Raw genomic sequence first — 16,463 nt, 5'->3', positions numbered from 1 at the left:
ATAAGTCCCAAAAAGTTTAGATCCCTCATCAAATTCTCTAAACCTAGCTATGAAAAATGAAAATAGAATTGCAGCAGATAGTAAAGACAACCACAAGGCCTTCTATAATTATGTAAAGACTCTCCAAGGCAATACGCAGATTTGCTCAGAGCTATTGCACAATGGCACCTCCTATACCGAGCCAACAGACATTGCCAATATACTGGCTGACAGATTCAGTGCCAACTTTACCACTCTCTCCTCCACTAAAGGACCAATCACAATACCAGTAGATTGCCAGGCATGCAGTATTACTGGTTAAAGCAGCACTGTCCAGGGTCAAGAATACAGCTTCTATAGGACCTGACAATATCCCTGGCTGTATTCTACATGAACTACAGAGTGAACTGGCACCTCACCCATGTGCCCTGTTCAATTACAGTCATCCCTCTCCAAAAAGGAGGAGTGACTATAGACCCCGGGAACTATCGCCCCATTAGGATGACGAGTCTGAGATGCAAAGCTATGGAACGCATCATTATGGACCTAATAAGCAAGGATATAGGGAATCTCCAAACTCTGCATCCCGCACAGTTTGGTTCTGTGAAGGGTAGATCATGCCTGCTCAACCTGGTCGACTTCTTTGAGTCAGTCACCAGAGCTGTGGATGAAGGTAAGGTGGTTCATACAGCCTACCTTGATCTGGCCAAAGCTTCTGATACCATTCCCCACTCTGGAATCATAGAAAACCTCACTAAGCTTGGCATCAACCCTATATCACTAGGTTGTTTGCAAACTGGCTCAAAGATAGAACCCACATTGTGAAAGTAGCTGACTCCAAGTCAGACTGCCGACCAATCACGAGTGGAGTCCCACAGGGTTCGGTCCTGGGTCCTCTCTGAAGTGCAGGTCAACACGAAGGGACTCTGGCTGACAAAGTTAGCAGAAGATTGCAAGTTAGGTGCCACATTTAACTCCCCAAGTGATGCTGACATCCTACAGAAAGGCCTAAGACCAACGACTGGTGTGAGAACCATGGCCTTAAGCTCCATGCCAAAAAACGTGTCATGATCCCCTTTGGGAAAAACCCGGTTCCCATGAATTACCACATCGATGGTAATCCAGTGAACACAGATTGACAGCAACCTCTCTTTTGACCACCACACTACCACTGTGGTCAGAAAGTTCTTCTATGTGGCACATCTCATTAATAAGGCTTTTGCATCCAGGAAGAATGAGGTAATTGTCTCCCTCTACTCTTCCCTCATTAGTGCCCCATTTGGCATGTACCTCACTACACACCAGCAACAACTGGAGAGGCCGCAAAAGTACCTCACAAAGAGGATGTTAGGCCTTAAACACTTGTCTTGTATGGAAAGACTAAAAACACTCTATTCTCTGTCTCATATCGCCTACTTAGAGGCAATCTCTGCTTGACTTACAAAGCCATGTCTAACCCAGCTCTGTTAGAAATGCTATATCTAAAGAAATCCCAATCCTTCAGCACTACAAGCTCCAGAGACCTCAACTTCATTACCACAATCAACAGAACAAGTTGGAGGGACAGGTTCATAACTCACAGACTACCCATGCTATGGAATAGACTTCCCATACATGTCAAGCGGAGCGCTTCACTGGCCCTCCAAGAGAAATCTTGATGAGTGGATGGGAAATAGAAAATTCACCCTGGGAATCGCTCCACTGACTGTACTCGACAGAGGCACTGGGAACTAAGATCGGGTGGCACGATGCCAGGGTAATCCTATGGCTAGGCTTGTAAAGGCTCCAGGGCCATTAGCATAGTACACACCTATGAACCTATAAATATATATATATATATATATATATATATATATACATATACATATATATATATATATATATATATATATATATATATATGTATACATGAGTCACCTTCATTTGCCCGAGAGAATGTTCAGGCAGCCCAACTGCCTGACAGTTCATTTGCCTAACAATTAGAAAAATGCAAGTAAAAGGTATTTGTCCTTTTTGCCACTGTAGTGCGATCCTGGAGTTAGAATATATAGTTAGCGGGGGTATGGGGGTAGCCCCCCTCCTACTGTGGTTTTATATTGTACAGTTTGTGTTTTTATTATTCACTAAAACCAACATAGGTGGGAGGCTTCACCCCCCCACACACCTCCCAACTATATATATATATATATATATATATATATATATATATAAATAAAATCCCTTTTACTTGCCTTTTTCTAATTGTCGGGCAATTGGGCTGCCTAAAATTTCTGTCGGACAAATGAACTTTAGGTCAAATGAAGGTGATATATATATATATATATATATATATATATATATAGATATATACACACATATATATATATATATATATATATATATGTGTGTGTATATATATATATATATATGTATATATATATATATATATATATATATATATATATATATGCATATAAATATATATAAAGACACACACACATAGACACAAGCACTGTAAAGGATTTCAAATCAGGAAACAATGTAAGAAGCATTTTTTCAATGTGAAAAAAATGAAGAACTTGAAAATCTGAAGGAAATCCAACGAAATAAGAGGAAAAGCTGTACACACAAACCAAGGATCAAGTCCTGAATCCTGCAGCTATAAGAGAAACACACTAACCATTACACCACAATATTTTTTACAAAAGTAACTATTATAAAATAAAGTAATTAATTAAATAAGAGATCAAGTTTTAATGGGAAAAATAAGAGATGATTCTTACAATAAGGAATACAGAAAGCTAATACTTCCTTCTTGGGGGGGTGGGTAGATGGACAGAGTCACAGAAAGCTGTTCTACTACCAACCCGTCAGCTGACTCAAGCCAGAAGGCTGGGAGGTATAATAATTCATTAGTATGTGTACTCTTTGGAGCTGTTACGCACTGGGAATCTATTCTACTTAAAAAGAGTCTATGAAAATTCATCCATAAAACCCTGCACCATCATAAAGGCTGAATCTGGAAACACTCCGTGCTGCTGGAGGGGTACTTGGCAAAGCATCTGCCTTTATGCTTCCGAAAGTTAACATCCTCCTGGCACCCCTTCATTTACACCACAGAAATAACAGGGGCTCACTGAGTTGCTGCTGACAGGATACCAGCCCAGCACTGCAGCTTGTATTTCTGGAAAGTAACACCCTGGCATTGGGTAGGAACTTTATAAGCAAAGGGTGAAAAACATTTTTCCTCCTTATATTTGCTACTGGCAGTTGTGCAGATGGACAAGTACTGTTATATGGGACTGCTGCCAAAGCAGACCATTTTACTTTAACAGACTTCAGTCCTAATGTTCACTCTTTGTTCAGACTGCACTGGCATAAATCCTTAAGAAGCATACAGACTAGGAATAAATACAAAGAAGAATGTTAAGCATCCAAGACTGTTCAGCATTATAAATGTGACACTGGTATAACAGACTGTGAGGAATTAAAAACTGGCAACAGCAACCTTGCCTGCAAATAGTTTATTACAAGAGGTTCTGAAATTACAGGAAAAAAAAGCACACTCTGGCCAGCTCTATGGTGGTACAAGTAAAGCTATTTACCACCCGCACTCCACCAGGCAGCTAAAGTCACTTGTTAGCCACTGTACCATCCCTAACCTCTGAGACTGTGTCTCGTATACACACAGGCAAAAAACACTCAACTGGTTAGTCTAGGGTTTTCAATTCTAGAGGTCAAAAGAAACACTTAAAAGAATGAAAATGCTCAAAACAAAAAGCATAATATAAATGCAAGGGAGATGTCTTCCTATAACATGCTTCTGTAACTATATTAAATCTCATCCCCTCAAAAATGTTGAGAAGTGCTTATAAACAGCAATAATTTATGCAAAAGAAATTAAGGTTACAAATACAGCAATCCCAACAAGCCAGAAGAGAAGGTGAAAAAAATAGTTTCTCTTCTTTCTAAAAATTTTTTTTTTCTTCCAATAAACGCTCAGTCAAAAGCCATGTTGTGAGGAACTATATATATATATATATATATATATATATATATATATATATATATATATAAAGGTATGTGAGCGTGCATACAGCAGGAGCAATATGTAGATTGGTTAATCTGTCAGTCCATGGTAAGTCATTATGAAGGTGCAGACTTTTGTAATCAAACCTATATATCACCATACGGCCAGTAATCCAAAAGCTTGTTTAATAAAAAAATAACTCTAGCACCTTGGCACACAGGCCTTCAAGGAGAAGAAGGATGAAAATCATGGCAAAAATTAGGAGGTGAAGCATCCAGCAGGATAAAATCACTCTCATCAAACTAAACAAAACTCAGAGGACAAAGAAAGTCTACCAAAGCCAAATTTGAAGTAAATTTCGCCCTCCCAGGCCAAGGACAACCACAAGGCATTCTTTGACTGTGCCTGCAACCTCAAAGACAATTGTGTGTGGAGCTCATTCTTAATGGAGCCACCTATACTGAGCCAGAAGATATAGCAAAACTACTGGCCAACAAATCCAGCTCTAACTTTACCCCTCTTTTCCCCTCACACTCTCCTCAGGAAATTTCATCAAATATAACTCCCCCTTCTACCACTAGGGAACAAGTCTTCAATAATCTAAGACCAAGAACACAGTATCAATGGGCCCAGTCAATATCCCAGGATGCCTTCTAAATAGCATGAAACATGACCTATCAGGCCCCTCTGGAATTGCTATTTAACTGTAGCCTCCAAACAGACACTGTGCCTCACAAATGGAGAACAGCAACAGTCATCTCGTTGCACAAAAGTGGGCCAGCTATAGACCCAAAAGTCTCACTAGTCATATGCAAAGCCATGGAAAAATTATTATGGAAATGATCAATAATGACATAGGAAACCTCCAGAACTGATACTGCCAGCATCCTGGCAGATAGGTTTAGTGTTAACTTTACCCCCTCTCACCCCCTAGAAGACCCATCTCTATAATGGAAGAATGTAAAGTTCCTGTAATCATGGCTGCGCAGGTAAAAAACACACTCTCCAAAGCCAAGAACACAGCATCCATGGGACCTGACAATATCCTTGGCTGCGTTCTACACGAACTACAAAATGAACTGGCACCCTACCTAAGTACCACGTTCAATCATAGCCTCACCTCAGGCTTTGTGCCCACTGAATGGCGCACCGCAACGGTTATCCCACTCCACAAAGGGGGAGCCATGATGGACTCTGGGAACTACTGCCCCATTAGCCTGTCAAGCCTGGTCTACAAGGCCATGGAACGTATCATCATGGAACTCATAAACAAATACACTGGTAATCTCCAAACTCTGGACCCTACCCAGTTCGGATTTGTAAAAGGCAGATCATGTCTCCTAAACCTGATTGACTTCTTTGAAGCAGTCACCAAAGCCATAGATGAGGGTAAAGTGGTTCACACAGCTTATCTAGATTTCGCTAAGGCTTTCGACACCATCCCCCACTCTGGAATTATAGATAAGCTCACTAAACTGGGTATAAATCCCTATGTCACAAGATGGGTTGCCAACAGGCTCAAGGACAGAACCCACACTGTGAAAGTAGCGGACTCCAAATCCGACTTCAGACCAGTGACAAGTGGAGTACCACAGGGTTCAGTCCTGAGTCCTCTCCTGTTTGGTATCTACTTCTCTAAAGTACAGGCTAACACAGAAGGTCTTTGGCTAACAAAGTTTGCAGATGACTGCAAACGAGGAGCCATAATCGAAACTCCTAACGATGTGGACATACTACAAAAGGGTGGCCTCACTGAGACATATACCTGGTCAAAGCCATGGCCTGAAGCTCAATGCCAAAAAGTGTATTGTCATCTCCTTTGGTAAAAACTCTGTACCCATGAACTACCACATAGCTGGTAGTCTACTTAATGCCAAAAATGTGATAAGAGACCTTGGGACACAGGTGGACAGTAGTGTCTCTTTTGATAATCACATCGCCACAGTGGTCAGGAAATCCTTCTACGTTGGCTCACCTCATCACAAAAGGTTTCTCATCCAGAAAAAGAGGTAATTGTTCCCCTCTACTCATCACTCATTAGACCCATTATAGAGTACAACGCCCCTTTTGGTATGTACCTCACAAAACATATACAATTGGACAGGCCACAGAAATACCTCACAAAGAGGATTACTGGCCTCAGATGCCCTACACAGACCGCCTCAAATAACTCCAGCTTTACTCAGTCGCATATCACCTACTCAGAGGCGATCTCTGCCTAACATGCAAAGCTATGTCAATCCCAGAGCTGTTGGACATGCTCCACTTAAAGAAATCCCAATCCCTCCGAGCTACACACTTTAGGGACCTAAACCTTGTCACCACAATAAACAGAACATGCTGGAGGGATAGATTCCTGTCCCAGAGACTTCCCATACTCTGGAACAGACTACCCTATCTATGTCAAACACAGCTCCTCATTAGCACTCTTCAAGAAAAATCTTGATGATTGGATGGGAAATAGGAAATTCACCCCAGAGATCATTTTTGTGGCTCTGCTAGACAGGGGCACAGGAAAATAATTTTCTTGGGTGGCAAAAGCCACGGCATATTTTTGGCTAGGCTTATATAGGCCCTAGGGCCCATAGCCTAGTACCTACCTATGAACACTGGACCCAACTCAATTTGGCTTTGTCAAGGGCAGGTCATGCCTACTCAACCTGGTGGACTTCTTTTAGGTCACCAAAGCAATGGATGAAGGCAAAATGGTTCACACTACCTACCTTGACCTGGTCAAGGCATTTAACACAACCCCCCAACTAGGCATTGTTGATAAACTCAAGAGGTTATATATAAACCCTAATGACATCCAGTAGATAGCCAGGTGGCTCACAGACAGGACCTAGAGTGTCAGAATTGGGGATTCCACCTCTAAAAACAGCCAGTCATAAACAGAGTTGCTCACAAACTGGTCCTAGGAATGCTCCTTTTTGGCATTTACTTCACTGAAGTTGAGGCCAAAGTCAATGGCATCTGGCTGAATAAATCTGCAGAGAACTTCAAATTAGGAGCAGTCATAGAATTCCCCCCTGACACAAAAGTTCACCAGCAAGGGATCACTCAGACAAATAAATGGCAGCAGAGCCATGGAGTAAAACTAAATGCTAAGAAATACATAACAGTATCCTTCAGAAAGTCATCCACCCCTGGTAACTATCATATTGACAACACACACCCTAAGAGTTAACCCAGTAGTCAGAGACTTGGGGACACACATAGACAGTAATTTAGCCTTTGACCATCATGTGTCTACAGTAGTGAGGAAACCATTCTATGTTGTGCAACTTATAAACAAAGGTTTGTTTGTGTCTTTCGGCTTTTCCCGGTTAGGGGTCGCCACAGCGGAACTCCGGTCCACTAATGATTGGCAGTTAATTTTTATGTACCGGCTTGCCAGGCCTGATGCACAACCTTCAACGAAGGTACACCCATTCACGCATGTCTCCACGCAGAGGACGCTCTAGCTGAGAATCGAGCCGGACAGCATCTTACTGTGAGGCGACAATGGTGTCTAAATCGAAGGAGGTCAATGTTCCACTGTATTCGGCATTCATTAGACCTATCACGGAGTACAATGCCCCTTCTAGTATGCACCTAACCAGGCACATCCAACAAATGGAACATCTACAGAAGTTCTTCACTAAAAGAATACAGGGCATAAATAACATGTCCAATGCAGACTGCCTCAAGGTCCTATCCCTGTATTCTGTCTCATACAGGCCATGGAGGGGAGATTTATGCCTGGCATATAAGGCATTGTCAGACCCTATCTTAATGGACTTCCTGGACATCCACAAAACAAGCAGCACAAGAATTACCCATTCTAAAGATTTAAACCTTGCCTGTGATATAAATAGGACCTGCTGGAGAGAGAGGTATGCATCCCAGAGACTACCTAAAAAAAAAAAAAAAAAAACAAGTAATCTCCGTGGTACCCCCAAAGTCTCAAAACAACCCACTAAACAAGTGTAGTGGGTCCAAAAACAAAACAGTGTAAGAAACTTCTGTGTGTGGAAGATTTTCTGTCCATATATCTCAAGTTAATCACTGTATATTAATCAGATTAGACAAAAGTAGTAGAAGCAGTGAACTTAAACTCGTCTTAAGTAAAAAAAAAAAAAAAATCTATTTTTGTTTTATTTGGATCGCTTGTCTGTGTACTTAATAAAGGATTTTCGACTGGAAACAGACTGCCTGCCTTGCTTGGATTACTTTCGAATACTTAGTAATTCTATACAATTATATATTTTTTATTTTTTTGACTTAAGACGAGTTGAAAGTTTGCTACTTCGACTACTTTTTGCCTGATCTGATTAATATACAGTGATTAACTAGAGATATATGGACTGAAAATCTTCCACACAGAGAAGTGTTTGCTTTACAAACACAAGGTGCAGGGTTTGATTCTCAAAAGGGATAATTGGCTAGGCTTACAATGGCTCGCAAGGGCAGTTAGCTTAGTACTAACCTATGAGTTTCTTACACTGTTTTGTTTATCCCAGAGACTACTCCTGTCTCTGGAACAGGCTCCCTATCCATGTGAAGCAGAGCTCCTCCGTAATCCAATTTAAGTGTAACTTGAACAAATGGATGGGGAACAGGAAATTCATCCGTGGTTTGGCACTTACGTCTGTAATGGATACAGACAACCTGTAAATGGTTCATCTCCCAGGCCCCTGTTTGTAAATGTTTCATCTCCCACACCACTGCTTACACTTATCAAGGGTAACAGAACTTGTCAAAGATTTGGGATGCATGGCTGGGCTTAAAAATGCTCCTTGTGGTCATTAGCCTAGTACACACCTATCAACCAGTGTGGTTCGTAACCAAACAATCTCCACCTCAGTAGAACGTCTTCCTGATAACTACTTAGTCTGTCTCCACCCATCTAATCATCATGACAACAGCAGGTGCCAAGTTCACTACTGCCAGCTCTAGAAAACCTTGAAAAATGTGCTTGTCATGGAATGCAAGTGTGGTTCCATTTATATGTATAACAAAACAAACAAAAAAAAATCCTTTCATGTCTCTCACCTAGACATATCAATAATGACTATATTGACTTCCAGTATCCAGAGTCAAATCCATCTGTACCAGCAGTGATTGTTGTCCAACCTGTCAGGTTTTGATCCATGAAACTCAAATGGTTTAGGCTGTAATACAAAAACATTTGCATGCATGCCCCCCATACACACACACATTCTGCACTGATGCACTTTTCTATGCTCAGACTTCAAAAAGAGATTGGAGGTGAGGTACCCAACCTCTCACAATCAAGTACCTAAGTATTTATAAAAGCTAGTATCCAATCAGCTAGGGTCTGATCCTAAAAACAAATAAAAACATTATTTGTAAACCACAGGTATGAATTGTTTATGACTGAAAAGTCTAAAAATTCACCCACTGCATTCTCTATCCATAACCAAATCCTCCATACAGGGTCATCGCATGGTAACCAATCATCAGTAATTCCATTCTGCTAGAGACTGACAAATGGATGACAACCTGCTCTGCACCAGCACCTCCCCTCAGAGACACACACAGGTAATCCTAAATCCCACACAAAAGGACGTCTACCCCTACACCCCCCCAAAAGGAGTATCTACCCAAAACCCAGTATATAAGCAGTACCACTTCACCCACAAAGGCATCTTCCAAGACCCAATGACATCAACTCCACTGGAAGAAGCCCCATCCCTTCCCTAATGTTAGATATTCCATACAAGCATACAAAGCGACAACTGTCCCAAACAGCAGTGTCAGCAACTCCATCCCCACCATCCTACTAACACTTTCAGGAACAAAATCCCCACTACCAGAAAATCCACTCCCACACTGTTCAGTACTTAGTCCCCAGTTTCGTCAATTCCCCTCTCACACTTACAGTCACCTAGACCACAGAATCAGCAATCCCAACCCTACCACTCACACTAATATTATTAGGTATGTAATCTCCAGTGTCATCAACTCCATCCTGACAAAGCCCAATAACATCATCAGGTGCCAAATCACCAGTGTCAGAAAATTCCCTGCACACTCTCAAATACCCAGCCTTCACTATCAGCAGTTCCACCCCTACACTGAGAAAAAGTATCAACAATCCCAACCCTACCGCTCACAAAAACACTATTAGATATCCTATCCAAGAATCAGTAACTCCTCCCCAACTAACATCTTCAGGTACAAAAATACCCAGTGTCAGAAAAATCTGCCTCTATCTTATTAAGTACTCAATCTCCAGTATCAGCAACTTCATCCCCAACACCAACATTAATACCATAGTTCGACCAAAGTCTCAGTATTAGCAATTTATCCTCACCACTCACACTATCATCAACATGCACAAAACCACCAGTGTCAAAAATCAAACCACCAATGTACAATTCCAAAAAGAAGTGCTGGGGTAAGGCTCCAAAATCCAGAATAATATGATGGAAACGATATCCTCACAGTACTGTCTTTATTAACACACACTAGCGCTTTCACACAAAGCTTCTTCAGGTGTATATGAAACAGTAAAAAGAACACCTTTATATAAGAAAAAATCACATCACATGTCCACAGGTAAATCATCTTAAAGGCATATAACCCCTTATAATAAAAAATAAAAATAATAATAATAACAGTAGTAGATAAAACAGTGCATTTCAAATCCATTATATAAAAATATATATATAAATATATGCATATTAACATGTGTATCATAGGATTGAAACCCCAATACACTTTCAGGAATAAAAATAACTTAAAGAGAAGGTTATGTAGAGTTAAAGAAACTTCTGATGAAGGGTTGAAAGATGGAACCAAACCATGTGGTAAATGTGGGCAATGTGGTTTTATAGATGAATCTTTGTTTTTTAAGCATCCTGACACTGGGAAGACCTTCGACATTAGGGTTAATGCCACCTGTGGGAGTTTCCATGTGGTTTATCTAGCTATCTGCGTCGTCTGTAATAATTTTTATGTAGGCACAACAGACCGCACTTTAAGGGAGAGAATAAGGGAGCACGCATATCACATCAAGAAGGAGTCAAAGGTTAATGCTTTAGCCAAACATGTTATTAGTATGAGTGAGCAACATATATTTAGATTCAAGGTTTTATCTAGGTCATATGAGAGTGCTAGAGGAGGGGATATTAGAGCGAGGACAGAGGAGATAGAAGCAAGATGGATAGTGATGTTAAGAGCGAATTTTAGACATGGGCTCAATGATTGTGTACCCATGAAGCCAATACTTTGCAAGAGAGGTTTAAATAGATGATTTTTTTCATTGTTTTGTATTTTGACCAGTTGTATTTAGAAAATTTGCTCCTCACTGACCTGTAACTTGGTAAGGCAAAGCAAAAAAATCAGGGCTTTATACTTCTAGCTGCTCACTGTGTATATTTCTGATCCTCCATCCTGAAATAGTTACACTAACATTTTTGCATGAATGCACTGAAAGATACAAGTGTTATAAGCTTGCATTTTAGCTGCAGAATTCAGGTTCTTGATTGAAGTTATTATCCATATCTTATTTAATTTATTTTATTTATTGACATTTGTTAACCGGGTTAATCCAACTGGGATTTTGTCCCATTTTCAGTGGAGACCCGAGGAGAAAAGCTCCAGATAGTACAATAAAACATTACAGTAGTAGACAAGCACAGCAAACAGAATAGAAATAAAACTATCATTACAGTAATAAACAACAGAAAAACAACACTAACAACAGTTAAATGACAGCAAAAACATTTTTTTTTCTCTCAAGATACTAAGTAACTGTACTAGAGGGGCAGAGTGTGACAAGGATCAACTGAGAGTGATTCCAATGTGGGGGAGGAGAGAACTATGTAGGGTCATAGCAGCGGCAGATTCTGGAATTGAGTAAATGTGTCTTAAGTTTCTTTTTAAATAGTGGGGTGTGAGAGATTGAGCGTATGTCAAGGGGAAGTTTGTTCCAGGCTTGGGCCACAGAGTGTTTGTAGAGTAGCTTACCTACTGACTTATTTGGGCGGTAAATATCAAGCAGTTGTTGATTAGAGGTGCGGAGGGGTCTAGATGGGGTGTACACAGAGACAAGGAGAGATAAAGATGGACAGTAGAATGGTTTAAAGAGCATAGAGTGCAGCATGTGAAATTGGTAGAGATGTAGTAGTTGTGGGTGTTCTAGCCATTGTAGAGACTTTAAAGCAATACAGCGGTGTGTATATTCTTCCAAATGACTGTGCTCATAGATCATTTCTAGATCCAGGAATTTTTATTTTTTTTTACATTTGGATATTCTACATTCACTACACAAAATCACGTTTCAATCAAAGCATGATATTTAGTCTGCAAAATATTTACGTAAAGTAAAAATACAAAAAATGTAAATAGCTACTGAAAACTTAAGTCAGTTATTAACAGGCCTTCATTACTAGGAGTGCAACTTCCACTTCTGAAACAAATTCTTTACTCTAGGCAGATTTTTACAGCACTTCTTGCTAATAAAATGCCTTCATTTATATTGCTGGTAAACATTCCACTTTGCATTCTGATAATTTACAGATCCCTAACACCACCAAAAACGCAATCTAACAAAACCTTTGGAATGTAGGAAAGAATATGTCTTCCCACTTCCTGACTGCATCATACTTCTTCATTCTACCTACCAACCACACCTCTTCACACTACATTCTACCAATCACACCACTTTACGCTACTGCTGCTGCACCTCCAGAGCAAATCACCATTCAGCATTGACAAATGCATGCTCTGTCATGCTATATCACACAGCCCATGAGTCTGCTTTTCCGTCAACTCTCACATACCATTGTTCAATGCCTGGAATGAACTTAGGAATCAAAATATTCAAATAAAGGTCATCTCAGTTAGGAATATGAAGGTCTACTAACCAAACAGATAATCCTGTTGGCCTGTTTTACATGATGTGCCATATGCTTGAATATTATACATATACACAAACATTTCAAGAACGGGCAATAATGTCCTTCTAGCATGCCAGTATACCAAAACAGTCATTCCCATAACAAGTGTCCAGGTTGTTCCTAAAATATCTAAATGAGTGGTTGCTTTAATATAATCTGGTAGTCTAGTCCATGCATTGGCTATTCTCTCAGATAACCAGTTAGTGTACTGTTCATTGCTACCAGTCTTCTACATAGGCGGTCTGATGATTCTCTAGTTTTGATAACCCCAAACATTCCAAGAAGTGGCTGCCTCTGAATGCACAATACTTGAATTGGGTCTCCTTTTAAATATCTACATGAGACACAGTGCAAGTTCAGTTTTTAGTCTTTCATAGTAACTTAAGTCTTTAGATCACTTAAATGAGCATTAGCACTCTACAACATTTTCAGCACCTGTATAAAGGACAAATGCTATTTTTGACATCTGGTTAGTTTCTGGTATTGAAATTACTGGAGCTTCTTACTAGGGATTCTGGATATGATTACAACCAAGGCATCAGATCATCTTTAAAGTTATTGTGTTACTTTATATAGTTCTATATGACTTAGTTCTCTGTACCTATAAAATCTGTTTGCCCATTCTCAACCATTCTGTTCCTTGCTTTCAGCCTCTTAGCAGACTGCCAAAGAGTCCTCACATATGCCTCAATTAGTGTGCTTGTGCATTTGAAATATGTTACTTAATTTGCTGAGGAAGTTCCTTACACTGATAGGATTTAAGAAATGTTTTTTGAAACATCTTACTATAAATTGTCTTAATTTTAGTGGCAACACATTTATAGCTTTTCTCCTCATATTAACTGCTACTAAACTTTCCATAGTATGTGGCTCAAGCTAAACTCCTCTCTCATGACGTATTACAATGAGCTTTTATCCTTTTTACACATAATCCTAGCTCTGTCCTATTTTAAATGTAGTTCTGTAAATAGTTTTCTGGTTTATTTCCTTCTTTGTGTGATAGCTAATCATTTCTATATTCCATTTTTCCTGTCTGATTATATTACTTACAAAAAAACTGCTGCATATTCTTTTATTTTAACTACATGTAGTATTTTATTTTCTGTCCTTATTTTATTTACTTCACTTGTAATTATTCAGTAATGTGATGATTACCAACTTTACATCTCATACCATTTTCCTGTATGAGATTATTTTTAAGTACATTGATAGACTTGAAATTTAATTTAGAAATATGCTGCATTTTATTCTGTGGGTGACGCACCATTTCTGGATATATAACAAACGTCTCAAGTGAAAGACTGACAGTACACGTGCCCATATCACTCAAATGTAAAGTGAGAGGAAAAATAAGCACTTCAGTCTCCTTATCTGCAGTGTTTTAATCAAAATGTTTTATAATGAGGTGGAGAGTGAACGGCCATGTTAAAATCCTGAGCTTCTAAAAGTTTGTTAAAATATGTACTTTCTAGAGGATGACCAAGAAACTTTATTGGTAGCTCTGCATTTACAATGCAGCTGTATCTTGCATATGGCAACTATCAAGGTACATGTATTTCTGCACATAAATATAAATATGCTGGTATTTAAAAAATTCTCTCATATACGTCCTAATTTATATATATAACATAGGAAGTGAAAAACAAAAAGTATTTTTTTTGTTAGTTTGCTAACCAGAGTACACCATGGATCAAAAAAGACCTTTTTTTGAGGTTTGTCCTGTTTTGTTTTTAAAGGATTGGTCTAAGGAAACACAGCAGGAATCTCTCAAAAGATATCTTGGCTATACTGTGACCAAAACTTTCATGGCTATGATGTAACAGTGAGAGGACATTCAGAAAGGAATAGCACTGCGTGAAATGCTAGACAATGCATGCACATGCCACTGGAAACATTTTTACACGTTTCAAATTAGGGAGAACAATAAGAGGATGGAACTTTCTATTTCACAAATCAGTTGTCTTGACGTGTCCCTGACATGTCCATCAGATTTGATTGTTTGACCACTGTTCTGAGGTCTGTTTTAAGACTTTTGAATATGTTCACCAGCAAATTGAATTAAAGTCATAAAAATGAAGAAAGTGAACAGATACTAAAGCCTACCAGGGTAACTCTGCTTACCCTACTACAAAATTCGCAGGAAGAAATAGTTACTTCAGAGGTTCTCTTGATTTAAACACGGAACCTGTAAATGGGGAGGAGGCTTATCCATAGACCTCTGGCAGTGGTCAAGTGAATGATAATACCCTTTTTGGGTATGACCCTTTGGAATTCCAGCTCCTCTACAATTAGAACACCACAGACTTAGAAAAAACAAAAAAGCGGAAGGCAAAACCAGATGACACAGCTAACCGTTATTATACAACGTTAAGTGCTTTCGTCCAAGGTACAGGAGGACTTCTTCGGAACTAAAAAACACTACTAAACCTACACAATATATACCCTAATATGGCCAATTAAATTAATCAATCACCGCCTAATAAATCAAACAGCATGGGAACATAACATATTAAAGTAACAACACTACCTACAGTTAAACCTAAAAACAAGCCAAGGAATGCAATACACACATTGTGTGGCTTGTTTTTAGGTTTAACTTTAAGTTTAGGTAGCATTGTTACTTTAATAACTGACATTGCCATGGTGTTTAATTTATTAGGAGGCAATTGATTATGTAATTGGTCTTATAAGGGTATATATTTTGTGGGTTTAATAGTGTTTTTTGAATTCTAGCTCCTCCAAAATTTGAACAGATCCAACAAGTGGATGGAACTGTCTTTGGACAACACAAGGTCTCCTCCATCAAAGGTACAGAGACAAAGGGCCCTGAGGGATCAAGGGAGAGGACGTTCCAAGAAGTCTTAATTGGCCCTTTATCCTCATTATTTCAACAGTAACCTCTATGCATGGTTTTAAAATATTCAATTCCTCTAATGAGGTTATCACTGAAATTCATTGTAGACTGTTCAACAGGCGCTTTACTTATGCTTCCTCATCAAATTTTAAAAAAGCCGATTGTTTGTTGGAGTTTAAATTATTTACCAGGAAACTTAATTTGTCCATAACTTACAGAAAGAACGAAGCAATTCACACTGACATTTTTAAGAAGAAAAGTTCATACAACCCTCCTAGTTTTACGCTGGTGAATTTGTGTAGCTGTGATATTTATACACTTGGGTAGTTCTCCCATGGTTTCTATTTTAATTTGAAAAAAGATGAGTGGGAGTTATTGCATAGATTAAGCTTAGACATTGTCATCAGAATTATGAAGCCCGGCAGTGCTGGTGGTGTTGTGGTTATGAATAACATAGATTACTCTAATAAGATGTTGGATTTACTACTGTATGTTACTAAATATATTCCAATTGCTTTTAATGAAATGAATGTATATTACCATAATAATGATTTGTATTAAGACAAGTTCCTTCCCAGTGGTTTTATATCTAAAAATGTGTTTGATTTCTTGCACACTTGAAAGCCAGTTGTACCGGTCATATTGGCATACAAAAAGTGCACAAGGATATCGATGACCCACCTTTGAGACCAATTGTGCCAGCCAGGTGATC

General features: G+C 39.2%; 1 protein-coding gene across 5 annotated transcripts in view; it reads right to left on the bottom strand.

Annotated features, from left to right (window-relative positions):
• Window positions 1-16,463, bottom strand: part of PRKAR1B (protein kinase cAMP-dependent type I regulatory subunit beta) — a 2,005,749-nt gene that overhangs the window by 471,978 nt on the left and 1,517,308 nt on the right. The gene's annotated exons all lie outside the window — the stretch shown is intronic.

The sequence above is a fragment of the Protopterus annectens genome, chromosome 12.part0 (assembly GCF_019279795.1).
Source record: "Protopterus annectens isolate FY-2018-M chromosome 12.part0, PAN1.0, whole genome shotgun sequence".
NCBI lineage: Eukaryota > Metazoa > Chordata > Ceratodontiformes > Protopteridae > Protopterus > Protopterus annectens.
The sequence above is the reverse complement of the archived record's forward strand: the minus strand, read 5'-3'. Positions and strand labels throughout refer to the sequence as shown.